Below are 13,885 nucleotides of genomic sequence, written 5' to 3'. Positions count from 1 at the left end.
AAGTTGTTTAAATACTAAACTAGTAACCTAGGTTTACAGAAAATGAGTAAACTAAGATGGATAGTGCAGAAATCCACTTATGGATCCCACTTGGTGTGTGCTGGGGCTGAGACTTAAGCTTCTCACGTGCCTGGGCTGTTTCTGGAGTTGAACGCCAGGTTGTAAACTGTTTCTGGCGTTGAACTCCAACTTGCAACCTGTTTCTGGCGCTGAACGCCAAACTGCAACATGGAACTAGCATTGAACGCCAGTTTACGTCGTCTATTTTCGCGCAAAGTGTGGACTATTATATATTGATGGAAAGCCCTGGATATCTACTTTCCAACCCAATTGAGAGCGCGCCAATTGGCATCCTGTAGCTCCAAAAAATCCATCCCGAGTGCAGGGAGGTCAGAATCCAACAGCATCAGTAGTCCTTTTTCAGCCTAAATCAGATTTTTGCTCAGCTCCCTCAATTTCAGCCAGAAAATACCTGAAATTATAGAAAAACACACAAACTAATAGTAAAGTCCAGAAATATGAATTTTGCCTAAAAACTAATAAAATTACACTAAAAACTAACTAAAACATACTAAAATTTACATGAAATTACCCCCAAAAAGCGTATAAAATATCCACTCATCACAACACCAAACTTAAACTGTTGCTTGTCCTCAAGCAACTAGATAAATGAAATAGGATAAAAAGAAATTAAGAAGCAATAATATCTCAGAGTTTCAAGTGAAGCTCAGATTCTAATCAGATGAGTGGGACTAGTAGCTTTTTGCCTCTGAATAGTTTTGGCATCTCACTTTATCCTTTGAAATCCAGAATGATTGGCATCCATAGGAACTTAGAATTTAGATAGTATTATTGACTCTCCTAGTTTAGTATGTTGATTCTTGAGCACAGTTACTTTATAAGTCTTGGTCGTGGCCCTAAGCACTTTGTTTTCCAGTATTACCACCGGATACATAAATGCCACAGACACATAATCGGGTGAACCTTTTCAGATTATGACTTAGCTTTGCTAAAGTCACCAATTAGAGGTGTCCAGAGTTCTTAAGCACACTTCTTTGCCTTGGATCATGACTTTAACCACTCAGTCTCAAGCTTTTCACTTGGACCTGCATGCCATAAGCACATGGTTAGGGACAGCTTGATTTAGCCGCTTAGGCCTGGATTTATTTCCTTGGGCCCTCCTATCCATTGATGCTCAAAGCCTTGGATCCTTTTCACCCTTGCCTTTTGGTTTAAATGGCTATTGGCTTTTTATACCTCTTTTGTTTTTTTTTTCACTGCTTTTTCTTGCTTCAAGAATCAATTTTATGATTTTTCAGATCATCAATAATATTTCTCTTGTTCATCATTCTTTCAGGAGCCAACTATTTTAACATTCATGAAATTCAATATAAAAAATATGTACTGTTCAAGCATTCATTCAGAAGACAAAAAGTATTGCCACCACATATAAATAATTAGAATTTTCCTTATTAAGAACTCAAAATTAAATTGCCTTTTTATTCTAAGAATCTACTATTTTATTGATGTTTGATGATGATGAGAAAAATAAATTATAGCTTAATTGGAAGTAAAATCAAAATAGATATACTAATTACTACTACTCCTATATAACTTCTAAGGTAAATCTATAAGACAACTATCATAGAGTAAAGCTAAGATTAGGACTCAACAACCTTTATTTTGGGAAGTGGATGTTCCTCTAGTCTGTGGGGTGCTTGGTCCTTCAAGAGATAATTTCTGACGCTTCAGTTCCTTCAAGTCACGCCCTTGCTCTTTTTGTTCCCCAAGCAATTTGCAAAGCATGCTATTTTGATTATTCTGTTCTTCCTTTATTTGGTCCATAGCTTCTTGCAACTTGGTAACTGATGCTTCAAAGTGCTCCCAGTATTCAAATTGAGGGATTTTCGGGAGAAATTCCTGTGCTCTTCTCTTGATGGGGTCATCCTGCACTTGTTGTTTTTTCATTGATATTTTGGTGATTGGTCGCTCAACTGAGATATACTCAGTTATTCCCATCTTCACTCCAGCATCTTTACATAGCATAGATATTAAACTTAGATAAGCCAATTTAGCATCTTTGGAGTTCTTGTTTGCAATTATGTAAAGTTCACATGAAATCAGCTGATGAATTTCCATTTCTCTTCCCAACATAATGCAGTGGATCATCACTGCTCTTTTAACGGTGACCTCAGAGTGGTTGCTAGTGGGCAGTATAGAACACCCAATGAAGTCCAGCCAGCCTCTGGCGACTGGTTTGAGATCTTCTCTCTTGAGTTGATTTGGGACGCCCTTAGTGCTGGTGGTCCACCTGGCTCCAGGGAGGCATATGTCCTCTAGAATCTTGTCCAGGCCTTTATTTGTTCTCATCATTCTCCTATTAAAGGAGTCTGGGTCATCTTTCAGATGAGGTAGCTTAAAGATCTCCCTGATTTTGTCAGGGTGGATGTGAACAATCTTTCCTCTGACCAAGGTCCGATAGTCATAGAGGGCAATTCCAGATATTCTCTCCCTGTCTGTTTGCCACAGATTAGCGTAGAATTCCTGAACCATGATTTTTCCCACCTTCGTTTCAGGATTAGCTAGGATTTCCCAGCTCCTGTTTCGAATTTGCTCTTGAATCTCCGGATATTCATCTTCTTTCAGATCGAATTTGACTTCCAGGATCACTGACCTTAGACCCATTATTTTGTAGTAATGGTCTGAATGTTCTTTGGTTAAGAACTTCCCTTGATTCCAAAGTGGTTTTGGAATACTCTCTTTCTTGCCTCTTGGAGTGGATTATTTTCCTTTAGGAGCCATGATCTTAGTGGGTATGGTTTAGTGATCACGGATAAACACACCAAACTTAGAGGTTTGCTTGTCCTCAACCAAAAGAAAAGAAAGGAGAGGGATAGAAGGAGAGCTAGTTTTCAAATGGTGGATGAGAGGAGGGAGGCCGAATGTGGATTTAAAGGGAGGGGTAGGTTTTCGAAAATTTTGAGGAAAGATAAGATAGAGGATATGATTTGTAAAAGATAAATATGATAAGAAAACGATATAGATTAAAATTAAAAGGTTGTGAATGATATTTGAAAAAGATAAATTTGATTTTTTTTTGAAAAAGATTTGAAAAGATAATTGAGTTTTTAAAATAAATTTGAAAAGAAGTTGGATGGGATTTGAAAAGGTTTTGTGTTTATGGATTAAGATACATTTGATATTTTTGAAAAAGGGATTTTAGAAATTAGGATTAAAATTTTTGGAATTGAAGGATGAGAGTTTGTAACATGTTTATGCAAGAAATCATGAATTGGAACATAAAAATTTGAAAAAATGTGAATTGAAAACGAATTTACCTCCTCCCCACAATCCTGGCGTTAAACGCACAAATGCTGCATGTTTTGGGCGTTTAACGCCCAGCTGTTGCTTTTAGCTGGCATTGAACGCTAGGAACTCCTTTGTCACTGGGCATTTTTCTGAATGCCCAGGACGCTGTAAATCTAGCGTTAAACGCCCAGAAGGTGCTTCTTTCTGGAGTTCAACGCCCAGAAGATGCTTTTTTCTGGCGTTTAACACCCAGATGGCTATCCTTACTGGCGTTGAACGCCCAGTAGATGCTTCTTTTGGGCGTTCAACGCCCAAAATAGCTCTTACTGGCTTTTTCGCACCAGTGAGCTTCCTTTTTGCTGTTTTATCCTACGAATCCTTCTATAACTCTGTGAATTCAGCAATTGCTATTTTACCTTGAAGATAATTGACATAAACCTATAAAAATCAATTAATTAACAAATAAGCTTTGTAAATGACTGGGTTGCCTCCCAGCAAGCGCTTCTTTATTGTCTTTAGCTGGACTATTACTGAGCTTTAATCAAGTCTCAGTTTTGAGCATTCTTGCTCAAAATTGCTTTCAAGATAATGTTTAACTCTTTGTCCATTAACGATGAACTTTTTGTTAGAATCATTATCCTGAAGCTCCATGTATCCATATGGTGACACACTTGTAATAACATATGGACCTCTCCACCGGGATTTCAATTTTTCGGGGAATAATCTAAGCCTAGAATTAAACAGCAGAACTTTCTGCCCTGGCTCAAAGACTCTGGATGACAACTTCTTATCATGCCATTTTTTCGCTTTCTCTTTGAAAATTTTTGCATTTTTGAAAGCATTGAGTCTGAATTCTTCTAGCTCATTTAACTGGAGCAATCGTTTTTCTCCAGCTAACTTGGCATCAAGGTTTAGGAATTTGGTTGCCCAATAGGCCTTATGTTCCAGTTCCACTGGCAAGTGACAGGCTTTTCCATACACAAGCTGGTATGGAGAAGTTCCTATAAGAGTCTTGAATGCTGTTCTGTATGCCCACAGAGTATCATCCAAGCTTCTTGCCCAATCCCTTCTACGATTAATCACAGTCCGTTCCAAGATTCTTTTAAGTTCTCTATTTGAGACTTCAACTTGCCCATTTGTCTGTGGATGGTATGGAATGGCCACCCTGTGGCTAACTCTATACTGAACCAAAGCAGAGTAAAGCTGTTTATTGCAGAAATGAGTGCCCCCATCACTGATTAGTACTCTAGGGATACCAAATCTGCTAAAGATGTGTTTTTAGAGGAATTTCAGCACTGTCCTAGTATCATTAGTGGGTGTTGCAATAGCTTCAACCTATTTGGATACGTAATCCACTACCACCAGAATATAAGTGTTTGAGTATGATGGTGGGAAAGGTCCCATGAAGTCAATACCCCATACATCAAACAACTCAATCTCCAAGATCCCTTGTTGAGGCATGGCATAACTGTGAGGCAGATTGCCAGATCTTTGGCAACTGTCACAATTAAGTACAAACACTTGGGAGTCTTTATAGAGAATAGGCCAGTAGAAGCCACATTGGAGGACTCTTGTAGCTATTCTCTCACTTCCAAAATGTCCTCCATACTGTGATCCATGGCAGTGCCAAAGGATCTTCTGTGCTTCTTCTTTAGGCACACATCTACGGATTACTCCGTTTGCACATCTCTTGAAGAGATATGGTTCATCCCAAAGATAGTACTTTGCATCCGTGATCAATTTCTTTGTTTGCTGCCTACTGTACTCTTTGGGCATGAACTGCCTTATAGTTTGCAATGTCTGCGAACCATGGCACTTACTGGATGGCAATAGGTGCTCATCCAGAAAATTTTTGAAGATCTCAGTGAGAGGGAGGGATGCCCCTTCTACTTGTTCAATTCGGGATAGGTGATCTGCTACTTGGTTCTCTGTCCCTTTTCTGTCTCTTATTTCTATATCAAACTCCTACAGAAGCAACACCCATCTGATGAGTCTGGGTTTTGAATCCTGCTTTGTGAGTAGATATTTAAGAGCAGCATGGTCATTGTACACAATCACTTTTGATCCTACTAAATAAGATCTGAACTTGTCAATGGCGTAAACCACTGCAAGTAACTATTTTTTTGTGGTTGTGTAGTTCTTCTGTGCGTCATTTAAAACATGACTAGCATAGTAAATAATGTGCAGAAGCTTGTCATGCCTTTGTCCCAACACTGCACCAATGGCATGGTCACTGGCATCACACATCAGTTCAAATGGTAATGTCCAGTCTGGTGCAGAGATGACTGGTGCTGTGACCAGCTTAGCTTTCAGAGCCTCAAATGCCTGGAGACACTCCTTATCAAAGATAAATGGCGTGTCAGCAGCTAGTAGATTGCTCAGAGGTTTGGTGATTTTTGAAAAATCTTTTATAAACCTCCTATAGAATCCTACATGCCCTAGAAAGCTTTTGATTGCCTTAACATTGGCAGGTGGTGGTAATTTTTCAATTACCTCTACCTTAGCTTAATCTACCTCTATTCCCTTGTTCGAAATTTTGTGCCCAAGGACAACTCCTTCAGTCACCACAAAGTGACATTTTTTCCAGTTTAAAACCAGGTTAGTCTCTTGGCACCTCTTTAGAACAAGTGCTAGATGGTCAAGACAAGAATTCCAGAAATTTTTCCACCATATCAGAGAAAATAGAGAGCATGCGCCTTTGAAAGGTTGCAGGTGCATTGCACAGACCAAATGGCATCCTTCTGTATGCAAATACTCCAGATGGGCATGTGAATGCTATTTTCTCTTGATCCTGGGGATCTACTGCAATTTGATTATAACCTGAATATCCATCCAGGAAGCAGTAGTATTCATGACCTGCCAATCTTTCTAGCATCTGGTCTATGAATGGTAAAGGAAAATGATCTTTCTGGTAGCTGTATTGAGCCTTCTATAATCAATACACATACGCCACCCTATAACTGTTCTTGTAGGAACCAGTTCATTTTTTTCATTATGAACCACTGTCATGCCACCCTTCTTAGGGACGACTTGAACAGGGCTTACCCAGGGGCTATCAGAAATGGGATAAATAATCCCAGCCTCTAGTAATTTAGTGATCTCCTTCTGCACCACCTCCTTCATGGCTGGATTCAGCCGCCTCTGTTGTTGAACTACTGGCTTAGCGTCACCCTCCAATAGGATCTTGTGCATGTATCTGGCTGGGCTAATATCCTTAAGATCACTGATGGACCATCTAAGAGCTGTCTTGTGTGTCCTTAGCACTTGAATTAGTGCTTCCTCTTCCTGTGGCTTTAAGGTAGAGCTTATGATTACAGGAAAGGTATCACCTTCTCTTAGAAATGCATATTTCAGGGATGGTGGTAATAGTTTGAGCTCGGGTTTAGGAGGTTTCTCTTCTCCCTGAGGGATTTTCAGAGGTTCTATTATTCTCTCTGGTTCCTCCAGATCAGGCTAAACATCTTTAAAAATATCTTCTAGCTTTGATTCGAGACTCTCAGTCATATTGACCTCATTTACCAGAGAATCAATATTATCAATGCTCATGCAGTCATTTGGGGTGTCTGGATGCTGCATAGCTTTGACAACATTCAACTTAAACTCATCCTTATTGACTCTTAGGGTTACTTCCCCTTTTTGGACGTCAATAAGGGTTCGGCCAGTTGCTTGGAACGGTCTTCCTAGAATGAGAGTTGCACTCTTGTGCTCCTCCATTTCCAGCACCACAAAGTCATTGGGAAAGAAAAATGGCCCAACCTTGATAATCATGTCTTCAATCACGCCTGATGGGTGTTTAATGGAACCATCAGTAAGTTGGAGACATATCCGGGTTGGTTTGACTTCATCAGTCAACCCAAGCTTTTTGATAGTAGATGCATGTATTAGGTTGATACTTGCCCCAAGATCACATGGAGCTTGCTTGGTACAAGTACCTTCTAATGTGCATGGTATCATAAAGCTTCCGGGATCTTTAAACTTCTCAGGTAAGCTTTTCAGAATGACTGCACTGCATTCTTCAATGAGGTAAATGTTTTTAGTTTCCCTCCAATTCTTCTTATGACTTAAGATCTTTTTCATGAACTTAGCATAAGAGGGTATTTGCTCAAGTGCTTCTACAAATGGAATCTTTATTTCAAGAGTCTTGAGATAGTCTGCAAAGCGAGCAAATTGCTTATCCTGTTCTGCTTGACGGAGTTTTTGAGGATAAGGCATTTTGGCTTTGTATTCATCAACCTTAGTTGCTGCAGGTTTATTGCCTACAGCCGTGGGTTGAGAAGCCTTTTTAGAGAAGTTGCTATCAGCACTTGTATGTGTCTAATCCCCCACTGGTGTTTGAATACCATGGGTGAAAGCTGGAGTGGCATTAGACGCCAACTCTTTATCTGTTTCTGGCATCTGAACGCCAGAACTGGGCTTCCTTTGGCCGTTCAACGCCAGTTTCTTGCTTGTTTCTGGCGTTGGACGCTAGGACTGAGCATGGGTTGGGCGTTCAATGCCAGCTTTCCACCCATTATCTGGCGCTTGAGCGCCCGAATTATTTCTCTCTGGGCTCTAACTATCTTCAAAGGGATTTTGGGTAGCAGTCTGTTCATTTCTTGGCTTCCTGCTGCCTTGAAGTGGGGTATTTAATATTTTTCCACTTCTTAATTGAACTGCTTGGCATTCTTCTGTTATTTTTTTGATAACTGCTATTCTGTTTGCTTCAACTGCACTTTCATATTCATATTAGCCATTCTTGTTTCTGTATTTCCTTGAATTCGGCTAGCTGTTTTGTTAGAAAATCTAATTGCTGATTGAATTCAGTAGCTTTTTCTACAGGACTGAGTTCAGCAGTTACTGTTTTAGCCTCTTCATTGATGGAAGGTTCACTGCTCAGGTACAGATGCTGATTTCTGGCAACTGTATCAATAAGCTCTTGAGCTTCTTCTATTGTCTTTCTCATGTGTATGGATCCACCACCTAGATGGTCTAGAGAAATCTATGCTCTTTTTGTAAGCCCATAGTAGAAGATGTCTAACTGGACCCATTCTGAAAATATTTCAGAGGGGCATTTTCTTAGCATCTCTCTGTACCTCTCCCAGGCATCATAAAGGGATTCATTATCTCCTTGTTTAAAGCCTTGGATGCTCAGCCTTTGCTGTGTCATCCGTTTTGGAGGGAAGTATTGATTCAGGAATTTTTCTGACAGCTGTTTCCATGTCTTTATGCTAGCCATAGGTTTGTTATTTAACCACCTTTTAGCTTGGTCTTTTACAACAAATGGAAACAGTAATAATCTATAGACATCCTGATATACTTCTTTATCATGTACTGTGTCAGTAATTTGTAAAAATTGTACCAGAAACTCTGTAGGTTACTCCTGAGGAAGACCGAAATACTGACAACTTTGCTGCACCATGATGATGAGCTGAGGATTCAACTCAAAATTACTAACTTCAATGGAGGGTATACAGATACTACTCCCATATGAAGCAGTAGAGGGGTTCGCATATGACCCCAGAGTCTTTCTGGACTGTTCATTTCCACTTATGTCCATGATGAAGAAAAGGGAATGATGTAGAATTATTTTATTTATTTTATTATATACGAAGAATAATTTTTTAAATAATAAAATGAAATAAAATAAAAATTAAAATAAAAAATAATTTTGAAAATATTTTATGAGAAATTTCGAAAAAGTGAGGAGAGAGAAAGTGGTTAGAATAATTTTTTTGAAAAAAGTAAATCTTAAAAGGATAAAATTTGAAAAATTTTGAAATTGAAATCTGAAATTTTTAGAAACAAAATTCGAAATAATTGCTTTAAGGTAGTTAGAATAGATATAAATTATTTTTTGAATTTTGAATTTTATGATGAAAGAGAAAAACACACAAAAGACACAAGACTTAAAATTTTTAGATCTAATGCTCCTTGTTTTCGAAAATTTTGGAGGGAAAACACCAAGGAACACCAAACTTAAAAATTTTAAGATCAAAACACAAGGAAGACTCAAGAACACTTTGAAGAATCACAAGAACAACAATAACAAAAGAAAGAACACCAAACTTAAAATTTTTAGAAAACCAAAATAAATTTTCAAAAATTAAAGAAAATTAACAAAAAATACAAAACTTAAAGTTTGGCACAAGACTCAATCAAAGAAAAATTATTTTTGAAAAAGATTTTAAAAAGAAGATACTCAATTACCAAGAACATAAACTAACGCTCTAGCCAATTGAGCTATAAATGTAACGTGTTTTAAAAAGGTATTTTTAATAAATAAAAATAAATTTTTTTTGAAAACTAATATTTTGAAATTGCATAAGGAAAACACGAAAAATACACAAAATAGGAAAAACCAAAGATCAAACAAGAACAATTGACAAGAACAATTTGAATATCAAGGAAAAATAAAGAACATGCAATTCAAAAATTGAGAGACAAAGAAAAGCATGCAATTGACACCAAACTTAGAACATGACACTAAACTTGTAAAAAAATGAAAATTCAATTAAAGAAAAATAATACTTTTGACCTTTCTGTCTGGAGGACGTCCCATGAGGTCTGAAGGACAATTGTTCAATTAAAATGGTCCAAATGCTCTGTCACAGCACAGCTAATCATCTGTTGGTTCTCGATCATGTCGGAATAAGATCCATTGATCCTTTTGCGTCTGTCACTACGCCCAACACACGCGAGTTTGAAGTTCGTCATAGTCATCCAATCCCAGAATCCTAGTCGAAATATCACAGACAAGGTTTGGACTTTCCGGATCCTCATGAATGGCGCCAACAAATCTAGCTTCTACTATGAAGACTCTGATTAAGGAATCTAAGAGATACTCATTCAATCTAATGTAGAATGGAGGTGGTTGTCAGGCACACGTTCATGGATTGAGGAAGGTGATGAGTGTCACGGATCATCACCTTCTTCATAGTGAAGCGAAAATGAACATCTTAGATAGGAACAAGCATGTTTGAATAGAAAGCAGAAATAATTGCATTAATTCATTAAGACGCTACAGAGCTCCTCACCCCCAACAATGGAGTTTAGAGACTCATGCCGTCAAAGAGTATAAAATTCAGATTGAAAAATGTCATGAGATACAAAATAAATCTGTAAAAGTTATTTAAATACTAAACTAGTAACCTAGGTTTACAGAAAATGAGTAAACTAAGATGGATAGTGCAGAAATCCACTTCTGGATCCCACTTGGTGTGTGCTGGGGCTGAGACTTAAGCTTCTCACGTGTCTGGGCTATTTCTGGAGTTGAACGCCAGGTTGTAACCTGTTTCTGGCGTTGAACTCCAACTTGCAACCTGTTTCTGGCGTTGAACGCCAAACTGCAACATGGAACTTGCGTTGAATGCCAGTTTACTTAATCTATCTTCGTGAAAAGTGTGGACTATTATATATTTCTGGAAAGCCCCGGATGTCTACTTTCCAACCCAATTCAGTGCGCGCCAATTGGACTTCTGTAGCTCCAGAAAATTCATCTCGAGTGCATAGAGGTCAGAATCCAACAACATCAGCAGTCCTTTTTCAGCCTAAATAAGATTTTTGCTCAGCTCCCTCAATTTCAGCCAGAAAATACCTGAAATTATAGAAAAACCTAAAAACTCATAGTAAAGTCTAGAAATATGAATTTTGCCTAAAAACTAATAAAATTACACTAAAAACTAACTAAAATATACTAAAATCTACATGAAATTACCCCTAAAAGGCGTATAAAATATCCTCCCATCAAGGCCAAAAATAAATCCAAAACCCTGGTTATCAAAAACAAGTACAACATGAAACCTATTTTCAAAAAACTCGAAAAATAAGTTTCTAAGTCTGTTACTATTTAGGACCTTCAAAATGAAATTAATATTCTCAAGAAAAAGATTCATCTCATCAAACAACAACAACAACAAAACTAGAATTGCTTGTCTCATATTTTGGATGAAGATTCTGATAACATTGAGGAAGATCCTCAGAATGATCAAAATCTTCAAAACCATAATTGCAAGGAGGATGCTTGGTGATTATACTACACCTACTTCAGATTTTTATGGAAGAAGCATCTCAATCCCTGCTATTGGAGCAAACAATTTTAAGCTGAAGCCTCAACTAGTTGCTCTAATGCAACAGAACTGCAAGTTTCATGGACTTCTATCAGAAGATCCCTATCAGTTTTTAACTGAATTCTTGTAGATCTGTGAGACTGTTAAGACTAATGGAGTAGATCCTGAAGTCTACAGGCTCATGCTTTTCCCTTTTGCTGTAAGAGACAAAGCTAGAGCATGTTGGACTCACAACCTAAAGATAGCCTGGACTCTTGGGATAAGCTGGTCACGGCCTTCTTGGCCAAGTTCTTTCCTCCTCAAAAGCTGAGCAAGCTTAGAGTGGATGTTCAGACCTTTAAGCAAAAAGATGGTGAATCCCTCTATGAAGCTTGGGAAAGATACAAGCAGATGACCAAAAAGTGTCCTTCTGACATGCTTTCAAAGTGGACCATTTTAGATATATTCTATTATGGTCTATCTGAGTTCTCTAAGATGTCACTGGACCATTCTGCAGGTGGATCCATTCACCTAAAGAAAACGCCTGCAGAAGCTCAAGAACTTATTGACATGGTTGTAAATAACCAATTCATGTACACTTCTGAGAGGAATCCTGTGAGTAAACGGACGCGTCAGAGGAAGGAAGTTCTTAAAATTGATGCTCTGAATGCCATATTGGCTCAGATTAAAATGTTAACTCAACAAGTCAACATGATTTCTCAGAGTATAAATGGATGGCAAAATGCATCCAATAGTACTAAAGAGGCATCTTCTGAAGAAGAAGCTTATGATCCTGAGAACCCTGCAATGGCAGAGGTGAATTACCTGGGTAAACCCTATAGGAACACCTATTGGATTGTGTGAAGAAGAGAGAAGTGGGGTAGGTGGGGATCCGGTGGGATCCACAGATCCTGAGGTGATCCTGTGGGTCCACAGATTTTGAAGTGTCAAAGATTTCTCATCCCTGCACCATTTAGGCATTTAAAATGCCCTTTGTATGCAATCCTAGCATTTAACGCCAGACTGCAGCTTGTTTCTGGCATTAAACGCCCAAATATAGCATGTTTTTGGAATTTAACGCCAGCTTGATACTTGTTTCTGGCGTTAAACGCCAGCTTGGTGCTTGTTTCTGGCGTTAAATGCTAGACAGATGCTTGTTTCTGGGGTTTAAACGCCAGCTTGGTGCTTGTTTCTGACGTTTAAACGCCAGACAGCTCTTCCTCTAGGGTGTGCTTTTTCTTCTGCTGTTTTTTATTCTATTTTTAATTTTTGCAATTGTTTTGTGACTCCACATGATCATAAACCTAATAAAACATAAAAGAACAATAGATATATAGATAAATAAAAATTGGATTGCCTCCCAATAAGCGCTTCTTTAATGTCAATAGCTTGACAGTGAGCTCTCATGGAGCTTCACAGATGTTCAGAGCATTGTTGGGACCTCCCAACACCAAACTTAGAGTTTGATTGTGGGGGCTTTGTTTGACTATGTATTGAGAGAAGCTTTTTATGCTTCCTCTCCATGGTGGCAGAGGAAGATCCTTGATCTTTAAACACAAGGTAGTCCACATTTAATTGAAGGACTAGCTCTCCTCTGTCGACATCAATCACATCTCCTGCTGTGGCTAGGAAGGGTCTTCCAAGGATGATGCATTCATCCTCATCCTTCCCAGTGTATAGGATTATGAAATCAGCAGGGATGTAAAGGCCTTTAACCTTCACTAACACGTCCTCTACCAATCCATAAGCTTGTTTTATTGGCTTGTCTGCCATCTCTAATGAGATTCTTGCAGCTTGTACCTCAAAGATCCCCAGTTTCTCCATTACAGAGAGTGGCATAAGCTTTATACCTGACCCCAAGTCACACAGAGCCTTCTCAAAGGTCATGGTGCTTATGGTACATGGTATTAAGAATTTACCAGGATCTTGTTTCTTTTGAGGTAAAGTTTACTGAACCTATGTATTTAGTTCACTAATGAGCAAGGGAGGTTCATCTTTCCAAGTCTCATTACCAAACAACTTGGCATTCAGCTTCATGATGGCTACTAGATATTGAGCAACTTGCTCTTCAATTCCGTCTTCATCCTCTTCAGAGGAAGAATAGTTCTTAGAGCTCATGAATGGCAGAAGAAAGTTTAATGGAATCTCTATGGTCTCTATATGAGCTCAGATTCCTTTAGGTCCTCAATAGGAAACTCCTTTCTGTCTGGAGGACGTCCCATGAGGTCTTCCTCATTGGGAATCACGTCCTCCCCTTCTTCTTTGGATTCAGCCATTTTGATTATATCAATGGCCTTGCACTCTCTTTTTGGATTCTCTTCTGTATTGCTTGCGAGAGTACTAGGATGAGTTTCAGTGATTTTCTTACTCAGCTGACCCACTTGTGGCTCCAAGTTTCTAATGGAGGACCTTGTTTTATTCATGAAACTTAAAGTGGCCTTAGATAGATCAGAGACTATGTTTGCTAAGCTAGAGGGGATCTGCTCAGAATTCTCTGTCTGTTGCTGAGAAGATGATGGGAAAGGCTTGCTATTACTAAACCAGTTTCTTCC

The 13,885-nt window shown here is 38.6% G+C and overlaps 1 non-coding gene across 1 annotated transcript; it reads right to left on the bottom strand.

The window, feature by feature from the left end:
* Positions 1-11,666: 11,666 nt before the first annotated feature.
* LOC112799396 (small nucleolar RNA R71) lies at positions 11,667-11,774 on the bottom strand. Its single transcript, XR_003200977.1, has one exon. It is a non-coding gene; the product is annotated as a small nucleolar RNA R71 (small nucleolar RNA).
* Positions 11,775-13,885: the final 2,111 nt, after the last annotated feature.

Source organism: Arachis hypogaea, chromosome 4 (assembly GCF_003086295.3).
Source record: "Arachis hypogaea cultivar Tifrunner chromosome 4, arahy.Tifrunner.gnm2.J5K5, whole genome shotgun sequence".
NCBI classification, from domain to species: domain Eukaryota; kingdom Viridiplantae; phylum Streptophyta; class Magnoliopsida; order Fabales; family Fabaceae; genus Arachis; species Arachis hypogaea.
This window is presented reverse-complemented; position numbering and strand designations above follow the sequence as displayed.